The sequence below is a fragment of the Ambystoma mexicanum genome, chromosome 7p (assembly GCF_040938575.1).
Source record: "Ambystoma mexicanum isolate Mex_15411 chromosome 7p, UKY_AmexF1_1, whole genome shotgun sequence".
NCBI classification, from domain to species: Eukaryota; Metazoa; Chordata; class Amphibia; order Caudata; family Ambystomatidae; genus Ambystoma; species Ambystoma mexicanum.
In genome coordinates this window covers 347,966,543-347,989,278 of record NC_090939.1, presented here as the reverse complement: position 1 = coordinate 347,989,278, position 22,736 = coordinate 347,966,543, and positions in this window count along the sequence as shown.

Below are 22,736 nucleotides of genomic sequence, written 5' to 3'. Positions count from 1 at the left end.
GGCAATTTAAAATGTCTACATTGGCCCTTGAGAGAAAATGCCATTAAAACACATTAAAAAAAAATAGTCCAGTACAGATAAGCAAAGTATTATAACATACAATTCAAATCGAGTGGTTGTAACACCCTTCCTGAGATACATAGCTCTTGTTAAATAGGATAACAATGCCCAAACAACATATGGAGGACAAGCAGATAAAATGAAGGATAATGCAGATCGGTGTTGTCTCCAATTAAAATATCTAAGAACAGGAAGAATAGTGGCCTATCTAATGTCATATAACCTGGACAAAACAGGATAGCATGAATAATATCTTCAACAGCATCTCCAGACGCTGGACAGCTCTCTAATCGGAAAAACACTTCCAGGTGGCACTATTTCTTCTCAACAGCACGCTGCTTAACTGTGCACAGGTAATCCGCAAGCAGTCATCCTTTTTTGAGCTCAAATGAAGATATGGCTGGATAAAATCGAACTTATTGATGGCTGCTATGTCTTTGTTTGTTGGAATAAGTAACTCTTTACGTTCTGTTTTCTCATCAACTGCAGCTCTAAACATCTGTAAGTGTGCACGTGGCAGCAGCGTGCTTGGGAGAAAGGTGCGGAGGCATTATTTTCAATTAAAAAGTGACTTAGAAAAGAAGGGCCAAGGAATTTTCTGCCAATTGTCCCTGGCCAAAGAGGACTGAATAATAAAATGTGTAGGGCTTGCCTTCTCACTTGACCATAGACACAACCAGAAAATAATTGATTATAGCGCCCACTGGTCTTCTAGGATGCCCACTCCCAGCTCCCTGCACATCATTAATAGGAGCAGAGCCCAGAAGTCCCAGAAGAAACGGAAGGGCCTTGAGGAATTTGTTTTCTTGTATCTGTAAGTCAGGCATTTCTGTACAGCCCCAAAGAGGGGAACCATAAACGACAACATCCTTTATCTGGGTGCTGTAAGCTTTCAATATCAAATCTAGAGGTTGGCCATGACACCAGGCCATAAAACGGGAAAGCCCATCCAAGTATTGCTCCATCTTCAGTTGTTGCTTGCCTAGATGGGCTTTACCTGCTACTGTCACTGAAAAACAGTACGCCGAATTAGTCAAATTCTCTAGTCTTGGGATAACTGGCCCATTACAAACTATAGGGTTCATTTTCAAGGCCTCCTCCCGTCGACACATGCCATCACAGCAGATTCAATTCCAAATTAGTCATGAACTTATCAAACACTTTGATCAATTTCTGAAGGGCCACTGGAGTTCTGGCTGTCAAAACATTCTACGTTTGGGCGGGCCCTACCAACCAACCTCATGAAATCTACCTGAGAGTTCAACAGCAGAGTTAATATACAAGGTGAAAAGGACTAGGGCCAAAACACATTCCTGGCGGACCGCCATACCAACTTCAAAACAAGATGTACATTTCCCCTCCGGCCCACTACACACGCTTGCTTGATTTCCACTGTGTAGCTCAACCAAGCACATTCATCTCTTCTGGGCACTACATGGACCGGAACATGGCCCACAACTTGGACCTATTTACTTTGTCAAATGCTTTTCTCCGATGCATGAATGTGATATATAAAACCTCACCTTGCAGAAAACTACATTTGTGACCAGTAAGTACAAGTTCAGAGCCTGTTCCATGGTGTCTACCCCTCGACTAAAACCCAACTACATGTCTGAAAGAATGGAATGCTCTGAAGGTGGTGTTTCAATATGCCCCAGTAACTCTCCCAACAATTGTAAAGGCAGTATCAAGCTGGGAGATAGGTTGATATGACAGGGGGCACGGCCGGGTCCCCCTTTTGGAAAATGTGGAAAATGATGGCTGACAGCCAAGAGATAGAATAGTTGCCAGACTCCAAAAAAGCATGGTAGGCCACTGTCAACAATGGTGGCAAGACTTTCACCTGTTCATGAAGGAGGTCCAATGACATTGCATCCGGGCCTGGGGTGCGATTATGCGCATGCTTATTGATAGCCAAGGGTACCTCATTGGACATGAAACGCAGGGAAGAACTGTATCCTGGACCTGGCTTGGAATGATCTGTGCCATTAAACAGACTGGAAAAATACTCGACCCATGAATTTATATCCACATGCGTACCCTTTGTCCTGTTTGCAGTCATGTTTACTGACCCCCCATTCAAAAACTCCTAAAATCGTTTTGAATCCTTGGTCGACACAGCCTCCAGCAAACCCACCCACACCTTCTCATCCAGCTTTGTTTTTCTCTTTGCCAGGGCTGCACAATACCTTGGTCTTGCCTGCATGAAGTCACACTTGGAGCCAACTGGAGATTTTATAGCTGCCAAAAACTTATTTTTAGCAGGATCAATACTTTATTAAACCACCCCTTCCTATTCAGCCTCGCCTTCCTCTTACATGTCTTCACAAATCCCTTTGAAAAAGCCCCCATTAATGATGAAAAACTAGTAACCACAAGGGTGATGTTATCAGGATTGTCCAAGATGGACAACACACAGGGGCATTGCCTTGCCAGGATTTTAAGATGTAGATTTGAAATCATAATTCTGACCCAATTAATTCACCTGTTCTGCATCATCTAAACGTCTACCAAATTTGGGAAGCTATTATTACCAATCTTCTGTTCATTCCCAGCAATCCCCTGCAGTTTGTGTTATTGGGTGAAGATCGCTACAGGGATCACCCAGTACTTCAAATTCATAGATCCTTTCCCACATTTGCATTGAAATACAGAAATAATCGATGGTGGATAATCCCTGATGGTTTTGGAATGTTGGAAGGCCCGGGATATCCCAGAGGGCATGGCCATTGACTGCTCGCATGCCCCATTCTGTGAGCCAGATGAAATATTGGAGGCTTTTGGCACAGATCTAGGCATCTGGTGGACCCGCACTGATTTAGAGATTGAACTCTCCATCTAGCAGGAAAGCAGTGGTACTATCGGCCATCAGTGGCAGTTGTTCATCAATAAAGATTGTAAGATTGTGCAGCCTGTTTTCCTCAGCCTTGTGCAGGCTATTATAGAATTTTAGAACTGCCACTGACCCCTCGTTTCACCAGGATAGCAGCAACATTTGCTGGTAGTCCCTATCGGCCCTAATACCCTCCACCCTACAGCCAAAGCAGGCCCTGATCAATACTACCAGGACACCAAAACATCTGCCCATATTATTTGTAATGCTGCTACCCAATAAGAGACAAAACCATCAAGGAGAGGGGTCTCTATGGCTCAGGTTTTCTGCAAAAGGATCACGTCAGGCGATTTAAAAAAAACCTCAATATATAGGGATTTGGACATTTCCCCTTTTTGATTCATATCTGCCTATTTTAGTGTGTGTTTACTAGGTCCCCTATTTCTTGTTTCCTTGTTTAACTTTACTTTTCTCCTAAACGTATAAAACCACTGCTAGAAGGGTAGAAGGTGAAAAGTGAGTTGGAGTAGGCACGAGCAGTGCAGGTCTAATATTTGCTAACATTGGTGATTAAGTAAAGGGGTTCTATACTTAATGTATGAAGAAGCCATTGAAGCTACAGGTTCATTAGATGTATTGCTAGATAATGCCTTAAAACTAGATTTGCTTAGGAGTTGTTGATATCACTGCAGGGAAAGGCTACATTCGATGTGTAAGACTGGCTAAAAAAAAAACTAGGAGGATGCAGTCGTTTTGTAATAAAACGCAGAAGAGCAAAAGGCAGAGGAGACTAAGGTTGGCTCACAGGAAATGAACCACATGAATACGAATTTGAGGTTTCTTTACCTGCATCTGCTCTTGCAGATGGAGAAAGGCAGTCAATGTGTCTCTTAGCACATTTCAGGTGAAAAGACGGTCAGACCAACTCGGGCACTGGTCTCCCTTTTATGGACTAGGGGCAACATTACATTTGGAGCAATGGAAAGCTGTTACAAGACAGGACAGGTGGCAGGAAGGACATTTGAAATTCACACTTTGCAGAAAATCAGTAAAATCTGATATACAAATTAATGATTTTTCCTTGGAAGCCACAGTAATGTATGCAGAAAAAAAGAATGAAAGGCGTAGCCTGACAGGGTCTAATGAGAAAATATTAGCTTCCATTAACCCCTCTTCCACTGCAACCACGTGTGCTGTTGTTTGCTGTGATTGCAAAAGAGGAGTATCTTCTGGTCCCTCACAGAAGACACATTTAGTCATGATGGGTGAACAATGTAGACCCTTGATGTCTACCTGAAATAATGAAGAGAGGCTGGAGTTGTAAAAATACAGCTCTAATGCAATGCAATAATGGTTGGATGGTCAGCCAGTCTTGTGAGAACAGAAAACTGAACTCTCAACCTGCATTATTTGAAGCCAAAAACCACAAAATTAGAATGCATTCCAGCCAACTGGTGTATGTTAATTCCCCTCCCTCTACTATTCTACCTATGCAAATCTAATAAAACATAAGTTGCCCTACATTGCTTGACTAACACAGTAATGTTTTATGGCATGTGCATCCCACCGTAGAGGTCTTCCATGCAGTTAATGCAAAGAGCGGAATCTACCCGCTCAACAACTGACTAGATACAGAAATACTCCCTACCTTGCAACCAGACATTTTGGCATGACATGCTATTTCCAAACCCTGCTGCTCCTCCACATTGGAGCACGTGCTTGCAACTATTGCATGCTTGTTTGCATATGCCAAGGACACAAACTGTTAGTTCTCAGGACATTCTCATCTAGGTTAAAGGTTTCCACAGGAAAATACGACAGAAACCTAACTCTTGGGACAATTGGTCTCAATACAAGGTTGGCAGTCCAGTAACAATGGTGCTAGTAAGCTACCGGCACCGTTGTTACCGGACCGGCAAACTATGAGGTCTGCGAGCAGGTGCCTTTCCACCGACCAGGTCCAACCTGGTTTGCGGAACGGCATCTGCTCGCAAACCTTGGCGGAGGCACCGGCACCATTCATGAATGGTGCCGGTGCATCCGTCCTCCCCATTCCCATTGAGTCCAATGGGACTCAAATGGGAAAGGAGAGAAATATTTTTCGGTACTCGGCAATGGGCAATTACTGGGACCACCAGGGCCATAATGTCCCGGTAAATCCCCATTGCCGGACGCTGGAAAACAGATGGCTCCGTCGGCAGCCATGCCATTTTACTGGCATGGCTACTGCCGGACTCATAATGAGGCCCACTGACTTCATATTTTGTGCTACCAATTCACCCCACTGTGTACTTTGCAGTCTTGAATACTCTTTAGAGTGCAGTAGAAACAATACCCAATTCAATAAATGGCAGAAGTGAATTCAATAAATGGCAGACCTATTCACTTCAATAATATTCAATAATATTCACAATGCCTATCATTTATTTTATATTTAAAACATTGCAGGTTTATATCTACAACACATCAGCACAAGAAGTCCACAGTCCCCTCACTAATTGTAACTACCAAAACACAACTGCACACCCTGCATACTGCACCATTGCACCATGCTCTGGCAGGTTTTTTTTCCCATTAAAACCACTGCAGCTATTTAGCGATAGCAGTAGTGTGGGTTTGCCCCTATTCGGACAGTTATGGATGGAGTGACTGAAGCGTCATCCTCGCACACATATATATTATCAGATGACCATTAGGCAGTTGGAGCTGAAGCCCTCAATACAGAAGGATGAAATGGAGGGTAATGTGCTTGACCACAACCCAACCATCTTTTACGTGACTGACAGGATGTTGGCACAGAGGGTTGGACAAGACCATTTAGAACAGGTTCTATCTATGTTGGAGCTAGAGGAATCTTTTTAGCTGGATAATAGTGGCCAAATGTCTTTTGGAATGGCATTGCATGTGTGTAACAGAGTCACACGGATTTACAGATTGTGCTTGAGCACATTATTATTATATATGTAAAATAGCAACCATGTGCAACACTGGAAGTTGCACCACTGTCTGCAGATTTAAAAAGGGAGTGGAATAAGTTGAGAAAGAAGATGAGATGTTAATCAGAGTTAAAGGACCTTCTTGGGATTCAAATGTATGAAGTACACGTTTGCTTCTGATAGCACATGCATGCGAACTTGCCATTCATATGTATGTATGCAATCTGCATAGAACACACCTATTTTTGAAGTAACAAACAGAGAAATGCATGAAATAGGCACATGCAGGAAGATAAAAGAAAGAGGCTGAAGATAGCAGAGGAGGTGCAGGGAACAAATGTAGGGAGTGAGAAGCAATTGTGAAGCAATTGTTAAGTGATCACTGATTGATGAGATTGAAGTGGGAGAATGGGATAACACCTTCCCCCAATCTCATCCAGACCATGGCCTAGGGGATTGCGGCCCAGACACCCCCCACAAGGGGAGTTCATCTACTTACCAGATGACAAAATACCCTGGTTCAAAAACCTACACATACGAGGACTATGACCACCAGCACGCCAGGCTCAAAACAACGCCTGCGACATGGATCAGCTCGACTAGAACAACAGCCATGAGTATTCACATCGTTAGAGATGCCATGACGACATAGCCAACAGACAAGAATACATGTGACACCATGCTGGTCACTCACACACCAACCCACACGAAGAACATACTCAAAGCTACGACGCAGCGGATGGTCACACCCACAGACATGAATTGTTGTTATTTTTCACATAGGTCTTCTACAGCACCGCAGAAACGCAAGATGCCCGAAGAGCTCGTGTACATACTTGCTGACACTTTTTTCTCACCACCCATCCCTATGAAGACACCACCATGTATATCGAACGCTGCCTGTGACACTCTGACGCCCCGCGACCTCCATACTATGGATTATGTTCCGCCACCTAGAAACTAGGCAAGAGTCCCCAGGCAGGAGCTTCACAAACAAAAACTCTCGCAGAGCGAAATACAAGTGCTGACCATGCAGAACGAGCCCTAACGAGAGCCCAAAGCCAAGGCCACGATGTTGCAACCCGCACGCTGCGTGCCCAGCGCCAAGGTTACACCTGCAGGTGCCAAGCCCTCTGAGACAGAATACAAAATCTAATGCTCATAATAATCCTCATAATTCTGCTCCAGCTACGGTCTCTACACACATGACCAAGCCGAACTGACAAGATGCCAAGCTTAAGAGACGAGAAGCCGCCAGGGTCCCACGTCTGGGACACAGGTTGCAACAACGAAGCGGCAAATATGGACACCTACAGCGATGGGAAAGACCTGCTCACCAGCCCATAAGCAGACCTGTCCATTGTCCGCATTAACACATAGTTGCACATTGTTGCTAATGTCAGGTACACCGCGGGCTGGGAGCAGCGATGGTCCCAGGCTTGGGGGCTCGCGGGAGAACCAATCAGAATACAGCGGGCTTATTACTGACCCCATTACTCCTAGCCAATCAGCAAGGGTCCCCTTGTAACAATTCCAAAGTAGCAACTGTTAGGAACAGACCAAGTATACCACCTGACCTGTCCTCCACCGCTAACATCTCTCCCTATAGGGGAAATATACTAACCCTACCACTCAGGGAACCAATCCGAAGTGGCAATAGGTTTTGTGATGATTTTTCCCAGGTGATTTAAGTAGCACGTCATACTGCTGTAAAAAGGGCCTGCGAGCCCCACTAATGATGAGAGCTTTTCCAGATGCATACAGACTTAGCGTATCCCTGCCATTACTCTAATAAACAGCAGCCATTGCCTTCTTGTGTGCGTGTCTTACTACTTCTGGGACGCGGGAGGAGTTGGGCCCTCCCCAGCCCGGAGGTCAGCGGACGGCTCTGCCGGCCCCGGGGATAATCACCCCAAGATGTATTGTGAACAAAGGGTCTTCAAGTGTTTTTTGAAGTGTATCACTGAGGAGGTCAGTCATGTCTGCATTGGTATCTTGTTCCAAAGACAGGGTGCCTAGCAGGAAAAGTCATGCTTGCATTTAATTTCTCAAACTGTAGCAAATGTCTGCAGCGAGAAATGCAATTAATTATTTTGCTGCAGTAATTATTTATTATTATTTTATTTTTTACATTTTAAAGCGCTCACACAGCCCGCAGGCATCGAGGCGCTTTTAGAGGAATTGTTTTTTTTGTAGTTGCATAATTTGTTTTTGTCTTAGTTGCGTATCTGTCTTATAACGCACACCCAGAGGTTTCTAAGCGCAGACCTGGGGATCGAACGTGTGTTGCTTCGTGTCGTTTTGCTTCCAAGGCGTGCACGTTGCCGCTGATCTATCCACCCAGGACAAGGGAATGACGTATTAGTAGTTTACAACTACACCATGGAAAACTCTAGCAGCTTCGAATTGGCCCATTGTATAATGCACCCTGCACAGTGTGTATTTTACAAGGTGGAGAAATATAGAAACGATTTCAAGCCATCACTAGTTCCAATGTCAATAATACCTCGGTTGATCCAAGTATAAGTCAACATATAACATTGAACAACATTCAGGAAAAACAATGGGCCTCATTCCGAGTATGGCGGTAAGGGATAGCGGCCATCGCTAACGAGAGCGGTGGCGGTAATCCCTTACCGCCATACTCCGAGTTCCCTTAGCGCCATGTTGCTTTTAACACCTGCTTTTAGCAGGCGTTAAATACCATGGCGCTAAGGGACCTTGATGTTAATTACGCCACCGTAATTTACGGTGGCGTAATTGACGCCTTCCCCACTCCCATTATGCCCTATGGGGCAAGAATGGGAATGGGGAAGGGTAAATGGGGATTGGGGAATTACCGCCCCGCCAACCTTGGAATGGGGCGGTAATTCCGCCAACCACCAAGGCGCTGCCGGTCCGGGTACGGCGTCAACCAAGGCGTTAATAGCGCCATTGGTTAGCGCCGTACTCGGAATGAGGCCCAATCTCAATTACCTGCGCTATTGACTAGGACAATTTAGCTATGGGAGTTGCAGTGAATGGAGTGAGATGCTTCCCTGGCAAATCTCGTGTGAAAAAGATCAACTACAGGAACAGGCTTTGGTCTAAAAAATCATGGTTTTCAATCAAGACACATGTGCTAAAGCCCTAAGACCAAGGCTAAAATTAGCAAGGCTTGAAACACGTGTTGGCTCGACACTTTCATCTTGTTAGCTTGATAATGAGGCACAAGAACTACGACTTTATTCATGCTTATTTGTAATAAAAGTAAATTAATATTGATTACAACATATTTGGTATTTTTTCAAAGAGGATAACAAAGGAGAGACACTTTTGGAGACTAAAGCCTGCTTCAGCAGCTGTTGTATTAAATTAATATAACACTTTGAAGATAATGTGAGGGTATACATTTTAGACAACATATAGTCTAGTAAGACTGTTTGCACTTCATACTCTTATTTAAGGAAATGTGTCATCTTTTCATTGGTTGGCTTATGTTAATGATATGTTTTATGAAAATATATCTTAAATTATTGCAATTTAAAGAAAGTACAAGAAAGAAGTTAATGCCATAGACATTCACTATGGAAAATTATTGCTATTCTGGCTGTCAGACACTTCTTATTGTCCCCATAAAATAAAATATATGAAAGGAATTACCTGGCAAGTGTGGGGACGCCCCAGCTTTTTAAAAATGTGTATTCATTAATATAAGGATCTGGCTAGTTCCATCTGGCGAAAAACACAGTGTACACCTGTGCCCTGCTGAATCAGTACCCTAGTTCGCAACACCTTCTCACCAGGGGTATAGGGGAAGGTCAGGGGTCACATTTGCCCTCTTGACAGCTGCAGTGGCAGCCAAGTCTCTGCAGTGCACAGACTACATTTAAGACACAAAGTCTTGTCCCCAAATCCATATAACTATGAGAGTTACTGTCCTGGTGGCAGTTTTAACATTTAAATATAAGCCATACATCAGTTTAAGATATGGTGACTAGCATCTCTTAAAGTAATCAGAGCCGCATCAATTTGACATCATACATATCCCTGCATTGTGAGCCCAACTCAGCTCAGCGGTGGTAGGGTTATGAGAATGCTGGTCAGACAGAATGGATAGGTAAACCTCTCCTATTGATCCTTGGTGGGTTTGGGTAATACCTTTCTCCAGCTAGTCAGTGTTGTGGGGATACTTCAAGATGCTTCAGGTAAGTTCCCATACAGTTCTTTCATTCTGGTTACACATAAGTTAATAGGAACTTCAGAGAGGAACCCACTGATTACATCTCTCCTACTGCCTGTGGTGGAACGCCAGTGACATAGCATTCTCTCACTCATACATACACATTCTCACATTACCCCACTCTCTGACCTCATGCATTCCAAAATAGCATGCATCCATCCATGCAGCAAAGCACTTCACAACACACCTTCCTTCCTTACCTAAAACACACAGACACACAACATCATCCACACTCAAAAATTCAACTCAAACCTCACATTAACAGAACCATGAAACTTGAAAATGAGAGTCGGGCCACAGCAACCCCACTGTACCTACCAAGAACATGTGGAAGCCATATGCTCTTAACCACGTACACTGGTAGGAGGGAGCCTCCCAAAAAAACTAGATACGCCTCCCACGTTACACACTAAGTGAAAACTGGGCACATTACATACTCACACTCATTCATCGCTAGTAAAGTAGTTATGCTCTGTAACCATTTGGCATGCTCAAATGACTCTAGACCCATCTTTACATGTGGTCACACTCATCTACTCTGAGTTCACTCACGCTTTACAACACAACACACACAAATCAAACAGCACACATAGTGACACAAGCAAAGAGCAAACTAATCCAGTGTTAAGTCAAACAGCATAAATCCAAGTTCATCTAAAGAGATACGTTTTCAGCCTCCATTTAAAAGTTCCCAGGGAGACATTTCCCCTCAATTCAGGTGATAATGTGTTACATAATTTCTGTGCCACAGCAAAGGACGATCCTCTTCTCCCCAGTGATAATGTTGTCCTGGGGACAAGTAAGAGGTTTGAGTCCTTTGATATCAAGGTCCTCCAACTGGGAAGATTTAAGAGACGTTCAGCCAGGTACTCTGGACTCAAACCAAACAGGCATGTGAGGGTTTGTTCACAAGCTGGTGAAAATTCCTTTGGGAGCCAGTGCAGATCTTTTATGGCTTGTGAGACATGCTCTCACCTACTTAGCCCTTTCACTGCTCTAACCGCACTGTTTTGTACAACCTCTAACCTAAAGCAATCTCCTTTACTAATACCATGGAGGAGACTGATGCAATAATCACTATTGAGCCAATGATGGCCCTGGCAATGGTGGCACAGTTTGTTTAAGTGAGAAATGAACGTACTGCCAGAGCAGTTTAGTGTAATACACTGAGGTCAAAACAAGATCATTGACCTGGTCTCTTATATTCATTTATTGGCCAAAGTAAACCCCTAGCATTTTGACCTTAGATTGAATGGATAGTTTACAACCAGTGGTAACAGTATCCTGGTACTCAGTACCAAGCATTTGTACCCTGCAAGCAGTTCCGGCAATCATGAGCTCGGTTTTTTCATCATTCAACGCTAGTTCATTCTCATTATCCAAGCTTGAATGAGGGAAAATAACCAGTTATATCCTCCAGATCCCTTTCATAATCCCTTGACAAATGGATTAAACACTGAGTGTCATCAGCGTAGTTGGTAAATGTAATCCCTTTGCCTTTTGCTAACTAAAACAGAAGAAGGGTAAAGGTGTTATACAAAGATGGGGAACGACATGACCCTTGCAGGACTCTGAACTGGATCTTCACTGGGTCCACTGCTGCTTCACCACTGAATCCTCTAGCCGAGCTATTCCCAAGGAAGGATTTAACTAATCCCGCCATAGAAGCTGAGAAGGCAGCAGCCTGACAAAGCCTCTCGGTTAAGAGAGTATGATCCACCAAGTTGAATGCTGAGAAGAGGTCAAGTAGCATCAGTAGCACCACCAACCCACCATCAATACATATTAGAATATCATATTCAATCCATACATCCAGTACCGCTCAGCACTATAACAGCTTCATGCACTACGATCCATACATTTGGTACCACGCAGTACTATAACAACTTCACGCACTGCATTTTCCAAACACTTGAAGTGTGCTCCTCGCCGTGGCCCACCTTGCCCCATTCGTTTGCACCTCTCCACTGCACAGCTATCATTCACAGTCTGCCAAGCTTATTAGATACTTGATGTTGTCCTTCATCTGCCATCATTGCAACTTTTGAAACCATTCACTTGTCCCCTCCTTTAATTCCCTCACATGACAACATGTGGCCTCATTGCATATGTGTTAGCTGGTGTTGGCGGGTCCACAGCAGCTGCAACACCATGCTCCCGTTGTCCAGGCAGCGTGCACTCCCATAGGATATTGTCCGCTGCTGATGGCATGTATTGTATGGGAGGAAAGGTCGTTTAGGCTCCTTCCCCTCCATTTCCATCCCCGCACGCACTATATGCGCGTTCCACAGCTGGCCATGCGCCTCTGGCCAAAGGTGCCAAACAGCCTTGAGACAACACATACAGGTGCAACGCCTACAAGAGGGTTGATTACTGACTCCATTTTGTGTGAACACCAACTCCATTTTGTATCTGCTCTAGTAGGCCTCACAGAAATGCCAGCCTGCAGGCCCGTACCTCTCCTCTCTGTCCACGCACAGTTAGCCAACTACGCCCCCCTCCATCTCCTCTCTGGTGTCTCTGCGACTGTCCTGTTCTCATGGAAAGCTGGGCGCGAAAGGCTACAAACAAAACACTGTATTTCTTGCCTTCCTCCCTACATCACTGCCCTTTTAATGACCGGGCCAAGGCCTGGTCTTGGATAAAAAACATTCATCTCCACAAACCTGCTCTGCACTCGCAGACCCCACTCGGAGGATATACTACTCACACAACCTCTTACCTCACCTCTAATTTGATGTAACAGATGCCTGCCCTGCCCTGAATGTGTGCCACTCAGATTCACCCCTATCACTAATCCCGCGTGTGACCATATATCCTTCTATGTTCTAAAACCATAATAAAATAGCCTTCATGAGGTCTAAACCAACGTTTGATAAATTTGTTAGCTGATTGATTGTAGTAGATAAGAGATTTGGGCCCAGACGCCCCTGCCCAACAGTTCAGGTCAATTGCTGTCTACATAATGTACGCATAGGTATGATTTTAGAAGAATCACATGGCATAATGTAAATTACGTGGCCCCAAGGGTGGTAACAACCAAAAATGTTCCTTGCTATAAAGTGGATCTGTCCAGGGTTGTGTAACGTAATGCATGTAAAAGTACAACTTTAACTTGAACCAAATCCCTCACAGGTCATATGTAGAGATGGCACTTGGGAAACGTATTCAAGACACATTACGTGTATTTTCAATTTCATTGTCTTGCCCAGGTCTCCTCTCCCCACTTCAGTGCCGTGCAATACGAGCGCTGATGACCCCCACCTTTTTCCCCTCCTGCGCCATTGTTGCTTGAGCTCATGCACCACGGAGGTCTCGATGTTACAAATGTATTATTTTTATTCTTCCACTGAGACCGTGCTCCCATGCCCCTGAAAGAAATGACTCCCACATCTGGTCAACAATTTGCAGTGAACTAATAAAAGTGTACATATGAAATATATGGTTTTCTCCTTAAATGCCAAGATGTAACTGGTGATTGTTTATTGCAAAGTTTGAAGTAATGTGTAGATTAAAGAGTTAGCACCAGCCGCCTCACCCAGAACCAACATGACCTTCACCTCGCACCGACCAGCCCAGCTGATGCACGTGATGTCTGACGTCCCACCAAGCTATCATCCAATCACATGGAGCTGATCAATATATATCAATACTGCACAAACTGCCCCACCAATTGTAATGTAACTTTTGTACTATATGTATTTCATTATCGATGACACTGTAACGCTTTAAAATATGCTGACAGTGGATTGTTTGGCAGAGCGCTCTCAGAGTGTGCAGAGTCCTCTGCAAGCCCTATTTTGATTTAGATAAACTTTATCTCTTAACTTCACTCGCACTTGATCTTGGTCTCATGCCCTCCTGGGGTGTGTCCATCATTGACTCTAATTGGGGAGTTTGTATTGTATTTTGGGGACTGCTCACTTTCAATATGCCACCACCTTATCATGATTGGTTATGTGCTCATGTAGTACACTCCAACGTCTCCTTCAAACCCACAGCCCAGTGCCACCACAAACACACTCATGTCGGCTTTTGGCTGCCTCTCTCAAAAACTGTGCTCACAACGCTGACTCCACCTCATGCCATTCCTTTAGATTTTGTTTTGAGTTCCTCCACCCTCAGGCGCTCAGTTCATCAATGATCTCTTATGGGTGATCACCTGGGTGTACCCTCACACTGTATACTTCCCACTGCTTGTGTATACTTTTCAAGTGCCCCACACTTCACTCGGCAATTAGTAAATGCATCCTTCTCTTTTCATACCTTATTAGGAGCACACCTTGTCTTGCAGGCTTCCCTGGGTGATGGGAGCTTACCAAGGGGGCAGTAAATCCTCACTGGTTTCACCCCCTGTAGTAGCTTCCTCTGTTTTCTCCTTTAGATGACATGCAGCACACTAGAGTCGGTTTCTATGAATGCAAAGAAGACCAACACATCAACAATGTTTTAAGGATACTTCAAGATGCTTCAGGTAAGTTACCATAAAGATCCTTTATTCCAGTTACAAATACATTCATAAGATCCTCAGAGAGGAAACCACTGACTCCCACCATTCGAGCTACATATCTCCAACTGACTGTAGTGCAATACCAGCAACATAGCATTCTCTCACTCATACTTATAAATTCTCACATTCCAAAACTATCTGTAACGTCATTCATTCCAGAATAGCATGTATCCATTTATACAGCAAAGCTCTTTTCAACAGCCAGACTTCGAGGCGGAGCTGGCTTGGGAAACAGGAATGAAAGGACACACCCATACCAAAAGCACTAGCCGCCCACTCGGGTGCTTCATACCAGAAGGGATTTTGATGCTACTGGCACAGGAACAGAGTTAGTGTAGATAGTGGGTGCTAAGACCAGCTGGAGGAGAATTTTTCCATTTTGGTTTATCTATACATCTCTTTTCCTTCAAAGTCTTGCTACTTTCTTTTACACAAAACATTTTAGTTATAATGATGTCAGGATTCAAAGTCAACTTGTTCCAAGGACAGGAGTTGGACCTCTAAAGTAGGCTTGCTTTAGTCCTATCGCAAGCAGGCTTTTGCTTTTAAAAGAAGGGGTTTCCCATTTCTTCTCTGATTAATCTCTGGAATTGAGGAATAATTTGTTGGACCCTGTTGGGAATGGAGTATTTTACAAAGGCATCCAGTTTTGAGGTGAAAACAGGTAGTTCAAGGCAGAGGTAAACTCTGTTCCATAACCATCCTCAATGCAAAATGGAAATGATCTGCTGCTGGAGCAAATCCTGGCTCTTTTCCAGCCACACTGTTTTCCAGGACCAGACCAAGCTGAAGGACCACTGAATGTGTGTGCGATCCTCCCTCATTGTTTGGAGCCTGAGTACTACTCTTTAAAATCCTGAAATGGCATTCACAGCACCTGAAAGCTAACACAGCCTGCAGTCCTGCAAATTTGTTGTCTAACATCTATGGACCATGTTTTGAGCCTGCTCAACCCAGCTTGAACAATCAGGACCTACCAGGAACTTCCTTTGGAAATCAGCGATATTCAAATTTATATCCCGCACCTTCAAACTATTTCACCAATGCACTGTAATAGCTGAAGTGCGTCTTTGCATCTGCTCAAACGAAGAAGCACAGCTACTTCGTCTATGCTCTATTCACCATTTGAACCACCATCCTTCTCATCACCAATCCAACTGATGGTTAAACTGGCGCTGCTGTCCTTCTAACACTGTGACCTTGAAGAGCAGCATTGAACTGACTCACCCGGCACAGCCTGACTTCAGCCTGCCAGTCGTCGACCCTCAAACTGAACCATTTAATATCCATGATCTGCATTACTCAACCACAGCAACCCTTAGGTTGACACAAATCAATATCTTCCACATTCAAACCTGAATTATACCAGCAGGAAAATGCTAAAAAGCCAGGTTTACTGTTGTCGAACCACTAAGACAAAGCAAAGACACAACAAATATATAATTGACTGATAACTGCCCCAGTTCCATTTTAAGTCCCTTGAGGGTGGCTAGGTCACTTTAATACTTTCTTATCCATTTTCAAGAACATTCATTACTCCAAGTGCTGAGTCTTACTATCCTTGCATATTCTGTGTTTTGTCTACAATTCTATATGAATATATATTGTAGTGCAGCAATCTCTGCACCATAGTTAAGTAGAGTATTGAGAAGTATAGGAAACCTGAACAATGAATTGCTAATAACATTTGACTTTCATGACGGATTTGGCTGACATTTTCCAAACAAAATGTTTGTCACGTCCACCCCAACTGGAAATTTTCCTCCAGTGCAAAGCCAAAACCCCTCTACAGAATTGGATCAGGTACAAACCAACTTGGGCATGAAGCATTGAATCGATTTCTGGGGGGTGGGGTTCTGGAGTTTTTCCATCCAGTAGTTGTTAAAATATTTGATGGAGAAGGGGGTTCTCCCAAAGTTATAGCTATAACAGAAATGGAAAAGTTGCCTTCTTTTTAGTTCAATGCAAGAGATGTTTGGGAACATATTTGATATATTCACAAATATTGGGGAAACATGTAAGTGCTGTAGAGGAAAGATCAAGTGAATATGAACAGGCAGTGATATGGCATTGTGAGGAGCGGAGGATGGTGCGTTTATGTGTAGGGAGGGTAGCTGCTGCACTGGGAGCCATTTCAGGTGCTAAAAAAAGTGATTTCCATCAAATATCTGTGGTTAGTAATTGTGGCATTTTGGTGCATTTCAAATTACCCAGGTTATAAAAAAAGTATCAAAATATAGGGTTGTAGTGTAACATACTTTCCTTTAAGGGTATTCTTTAAAAGAACCCCTGGGGTTCAAAGGAGGAGGCGGTTCTGGGATGGGACAAACATATGGTTTGGAACATGTAACAAGGGGTACAAAAGGGAACATATTTTTGGGGGTTTTCTTCTTACTTTTTTAACAATGGGTGAAAAGAATTGCCACTTAAAAATAAAAGAAATGCCTAATGGTGATTGTGGTGCTGATGGTTGCCAATTACAACTGCCCACTTGTCTAGGGTAGCACCACCCATTGGAATCCTGTAGTGGCAGATAAGGCACACAATCATTCACTTGCTCTGGTGGAAGGCAGTACAGCTGTGGCCCTGGATGCTAAGGTGAGGAGGTGGATGCAGCACTGCCATCGTGTTGCTTGGGGTCCATGGGCTTTGACCTTCTGCTTTTGGTGGGCCTACTGGTAGGATGAAGATTGAGGTGCCCAGGCTCAGAGATGGCACATTATACGTATTTGTCTTGTGGTCATCTTTCATGTCCTGGGTGTTAGTCTTAGTGCACAGTGTTGGCACGAGTTATGGTTGATTTGCTTACCAAACTGGCAAATCTCTTGGGTTTTTCAGTTTTTTTTGTAACGTCCCTTTAAGAAAGATTTTTCACTGAATTCCATAGGTTTTATTAGTGCAATTTAAGCATAACGTTCCTTTGACAAAGGTTTTTCGAAGTATTTCATAGGTTTTTACCAGTGTACCCTAATGTGCTACAACCTCCTTATATCCTACTTAGCCCCAATATATCAGCAATTTCAGCCAATCTAGAAACTTTCAAGCAACAACTGTGCCATTCCCCAACTCCTAGCAACATTTGGAACACTTCTATGAACTTTCTGTAATATTTTAGCAACATTTCCAGTTCGCCAACATTCGCAGAAGTCTGATGTCACAGCAGACTGTTGAGACAGTGTCATGTGACCACAGGCGCTGTGATGACATGTTGGTGAGCGCATCTGCACTTCATGAACGGGTCCGTGCTTCGTGAACAATTCAAAACTGCATTTTCAGCTGATCTAGGAGGTTTTAAGTTGAAAATCTACCCTTTCCCAGCTGCTAGACCTATTCTTGCTAGGTTTCCATCTGCAATCCAGGAGAAGGCACTTGCCTGTAAAAATATTAGCAGAACTGCAATTTACCTTAAAAAATGGCTTCCGCCATGGCCATTCCTCCTTCCCAGGAGCCACCCCCGCCTGGTGGGACTCTACAACGGAAAAAGCACAATCATGCACAAAACAATTAGGAGGACGAGGAAGACAACATAGAGGAAAGGCCGACCTCCAGCAACCAGAGAGAATCATGAATGTGGCAGTTTTATACCACCATCAACCATGCAGGCATTTGTTGTGCCTTGCCATTCGGTATTGCCATATCTTGCTACTTGGATCACTAGATGGGATTCTTTTAGACAGTTAGGGTTGCTGGAACTCGTTTTCTACTTTCGGGGGTCAGGATCAATAAGTTCTATATGGACACTGCATGCCTGGAAAGTGCCTTTGATCCTACATAGTGCATGGTGAATCAGAAATTGTGTTTCTATCATGGGTAAATCTTGTGGTTCTAGGACCTTGGGTGCCCCAGATGCATGCACTATTAAAGAGAAAAGGTAGCAACTACCATTAGTTGTTCGTCTTCCCATCACATCATGTTGGAGTACAAACTGTTTAAGTGCTCCGGGTGTCGAATGTCTCCCGCCACATCTATTCTTAAGCCATGATATGCATCATATTTACGTTGGTGCGCTTGCCTTCTCTTTCTGTCAATATGCAATGTGAGGCTTTTCCTTACTGCTAGTGTTTCTTTAGTACTGTTAACCTTACATAGGGTTTGTTTTACTCCTGGCATCAATAGTTTGAACATTGTACTATTTCATATTGTGGTTTGGGAGCTGCTACTATTCACAAGGCTATAATTATTGTAACCTGTATCATTTGTTGGCATTACGAAAACCTCAGCTGTTGCTGCTGACATACTCACATTCATCCTTGCATTCGAATCAGGAAAGGTGGTAGGGTCGCTTGTATCTTTTGTAAGGTACATAAAAATACAACTGGGTATAGTGGGTGGCATTGCAATTCCGTTTAAGAGAGATGCAGTAAAATTTGAAGGCATTTTTGTTTCATTCAAATATAGGCTTGTAATGCTCAAGGGTGTACTCTCTTTCCAGGTCCATTTGTTCCCACTCCAAGTGCATTTAAAACTCTTCACCCCTTCTTTTAGATGGCCAGCCCAGATAAAAGATGCTGCCCAATAAAAACTCAAAACAAACATGCATATTGTGAAATAAATCACTGTAAAATGGAGGCCACATTCATACCTGTAGGCCCATGTAACACTAATTCCAGTTCTACTATCTACATTTGAAGAATCTCTTAGTGGTGTCATCTCCATCATTGTTGCACATGCAAATATTGGAAAAAATGGGGAGGGTAGGAGATGGGGAGAATAGGAAGAGCGAGAGAGAGGAAGAAAGAGAGAGAGAGAGTTTTATTTTCTGTAGCTTGTGCTCTAGCAGCAATGCAAGTATGTAATTATTTGTAATTCATTTGCACAAATATGGTCAGAGTAGAGCTACTGTTTTAAGATAGTGTTGTTGATTTCTGTCAGGACGCCCGGTGTGGTGTCCTGCGGCACCCTAAGAACATCAGAGAGGTATATCAAATATCTCAGCCCTTCATTTTTACTGCAAGAGAGGTGGAGGCCCATGGAACCTGAGGGTGTTCCATTTTCGGACTAAGCTTCTAACATAGACCCATTCCCCAGGCAACAGTGGTTGAGTGAGGGTGGTGTCTACCAGTGGGTAGTCTTAGTCTCCCTGTCCCCTCATGTGGAGCATTGCCATTTGTTTTGAGATGCATCTTATCGCACATGTGAGTTGGGTTAGGTGCTGTGTGACCTCTTCACCCAGAATCGTAGCTGTTCTATGAGACTCTGATGCTCTTCATACTGGTGACAGGGGTGTTTGCATGCATTGGCCAGTCACTATTTGTGGTGGGGACAGGTGGTGGTCCCTACTGGGCTGTGTGCACACATGGAACAGTGTGCACACATGGAACAGTGCTAGGGGTAGGCAATACACCCAATTCTGTCTCAGGGTGTTGCATAGTTTAGAAAGTCTGCTTTTAAGGAGGCCATTTATTTTCTCCACCAACCATCTGCTTGTGGGTGGTAAATTGATATTGATATTGATGTTATATTTCTATCGCACTCATACACAAGTGTTTCAGAGCGCGACAAGGCAGGGGAGAACAAAACAGAGATCTTACTAGGCCCAGTGATATAAAGAACATGCAAATGCATGGGAAAGGGGGATGGGAAAAGTGCATGGAAGTGGGGAGAGGTGGAAAGTGCAAAGCAGAGGTGAAACAGATAAATAACAATAAATAAATAATAAAGGCAACAAACAGTGGTAGTGCAGCCAACAATTTGCAAGTGCTAGATTTAAGGCAGCAGGCAGGGTAGGTCTGATAAGTTCAGGAAGAAAAAGGGGGGGCTGTATGTGTACAGATACAGACCCCAGTGCAAGGGGTGGCCCGTAGGCAGTGCGGGAGGGTGGCAGGGTGAGCAGGTACCTGAGCCCAGAGCACAGAGGGTGGCCAGGTGCACGGTGCCAAGAGAGAACAGATCAGCAGGGGAGAGGGAGAGCGAAGGCAGAAGAAAAGAGGAATGTCTTGAGGTGCTTCCCGAACCGGAGATGGTTCTCCTCAAGTTTTAGAGTGGCAGGGAGGCTGTTCCAGAGGAAGGCCCCAGCCGAAGACAGAGATCTACCCCCAGCTCGTTTCTTAGAAAAACGACTGACCCTGAGGGAGTTGGAGGTAGAGGAGCGAAGAGCTCGAGAGGGGAGGTATTTGCGGAGGGATAGCTGAAGTTATTTTGGACCCAGGCCCCAGAAAGCCTTGTGGACAATGCAGAGGATTTTGAATTCAATCCTTGCCGCCACTGGGTGCCAATGGAGAGATTTCAGAGCTGGAGAGATACGATCCCAGGGCTTGAGGCTAAGGACAAGTCTCACAGTCCTGTTTTGGATTAGGTGCAGAGGGTGGAGAGTGGAGGCAGGTAGATTTAGAAAGAGGCTGTTACAATAGTACAAGCTAGAGAGACCCAGAGCTTGGGATACCATGAGCTTCTGGGGGAAGGAGAAGAAAGGCAGTAGGAAATTTGACTTTTTAGAGACCTCAGAGATGTGGGCGGAGAAGGAAAGGGTGGAGTCAAAGATGACCCTGAGGTTTTTAGCCTTGCAGGTGGGGGTACGATTAGGGCCAAAGGAGGCCGGCCAGAGAGTGAGGGGAAAGGATGGTGAAGGTGTGCAGATGAGGAGGATCTCCGTCTTGCTGGTATTCAAAGATCGTTGGCGCACACCAATCTTGAATGACAGTTAGGCAATTAGGGATGAGATAGGGAGAGGAGGTGGCAGAGGGCAGCCGGCAAATTAGTTGAGTGTTATCAACGTAGCACTGGAAATTTGAGCAGAAAGTGGCAATGCAGTGGGCGAGAGTTGCCAGGTATTGGTTGAAAAGATGGGGCGAGAGGTAAGACCCCTGAGGAACACCACAGGTAGAGAGGAAGATAGATGAAAGGAAGGACCCAAGTTGGACCTGGGAGGGTCGATCTGAGAGGAAAGACGTCAGCCAGGCCAGAGCCTGATCAGTGATACCCAGGTTTTCAGGGAGACGGTTGAGCTGGATGGTATGGTTGACTGTGTCGAAAGCAGAAGAGAGATCGAGGAGGATGAGGATAGAGGGAATGTTAGAGTCAAGGTTGGAGAGCAGATCTTCACGGATGCACATCAGCCAGCCTCAACCCATTGAGAAAATGGACACACCACCACAATTAGATATCATTCCCCATTTCATCTTTCTCCCATGTCTGCATAATCAATGTGCTGTTCACGGAAGGGACATATCGGGTGGGGTAAGGTTCCTCTCAAAGTTCTCAGTGTCATTCCTGTACTAAACACTTGACACATTGTACATTGGACCACCAACTTTGCCAGGTGTTCCTGAAAAATTGGAATAAATGTATCTTCCTGAAGGTCTTCCGCAATGTGTTGTTTAGAGCTGTGAGATGGTAAATGTAGCTGTTCAAATTCTGTGTAGAGCAATTCTACGGGCATCACTACTCTTCCTGTGGCCTGCTGTCACCACAAGAGATCCGTGGGTGATTGGATACACCCACATTTGAGCCATAGATCCTGTTCTTCTGTGGGTGCCCTATGCTGTAGTTTGATAATTTGTGCTATGGGGCGGGGGGCTGTGTATGTATCTGTGCTTTGCTCTGTGTTGGATGAGGCCATGGCATATTCTGCTGATGTAGGTACTGAGAGGTATGCTGCCTACTTGGCTGCTGCTTCAGTGGCTTTGTTTCCCAATTATATTTCATCTGTATTGTGGGTGATCGCTATGCATTTAACGACTGCCACCACAGAGGGATCTGCAAGGGCAGAGATAAATGAGTTAAGTGAGGGTGTGTGTTGTACTGGGGAGCCATCCGCTCTTCTGAATCCCCTCCTTCTCCAGCGTGACTGAACTGCATGCTCCATAGTGGTGACATAGACAGAGTCCGAGTAGATAGTAACACAGCACCCTTTTGTGGCCCGCAGGTCTTTTATGAGTGAAACGGGTTCTGCTGCTTGTGCAGATTAATACCTGGGTAATCTTTTCATGACCAAAGTTTCATATTCTCCATCTTTTAGGTGCACCACTGCCACCCCAACATGTTTTTCACCTGTGTCCTGGTCAGTGGATGCTGACCCATCATTGAATAGTACTTCTCCTTCCTCTAAGGGGCTGTCTTTAGCTCTGGGGATATCATCACCCTCCCCTTCATATAATGTCTTATCATGCTGTTGAATGTCCTCAGCCGTGCATGGCTCTGTGACAAATGTGGCAGGATTTACTGTTCTACACCACA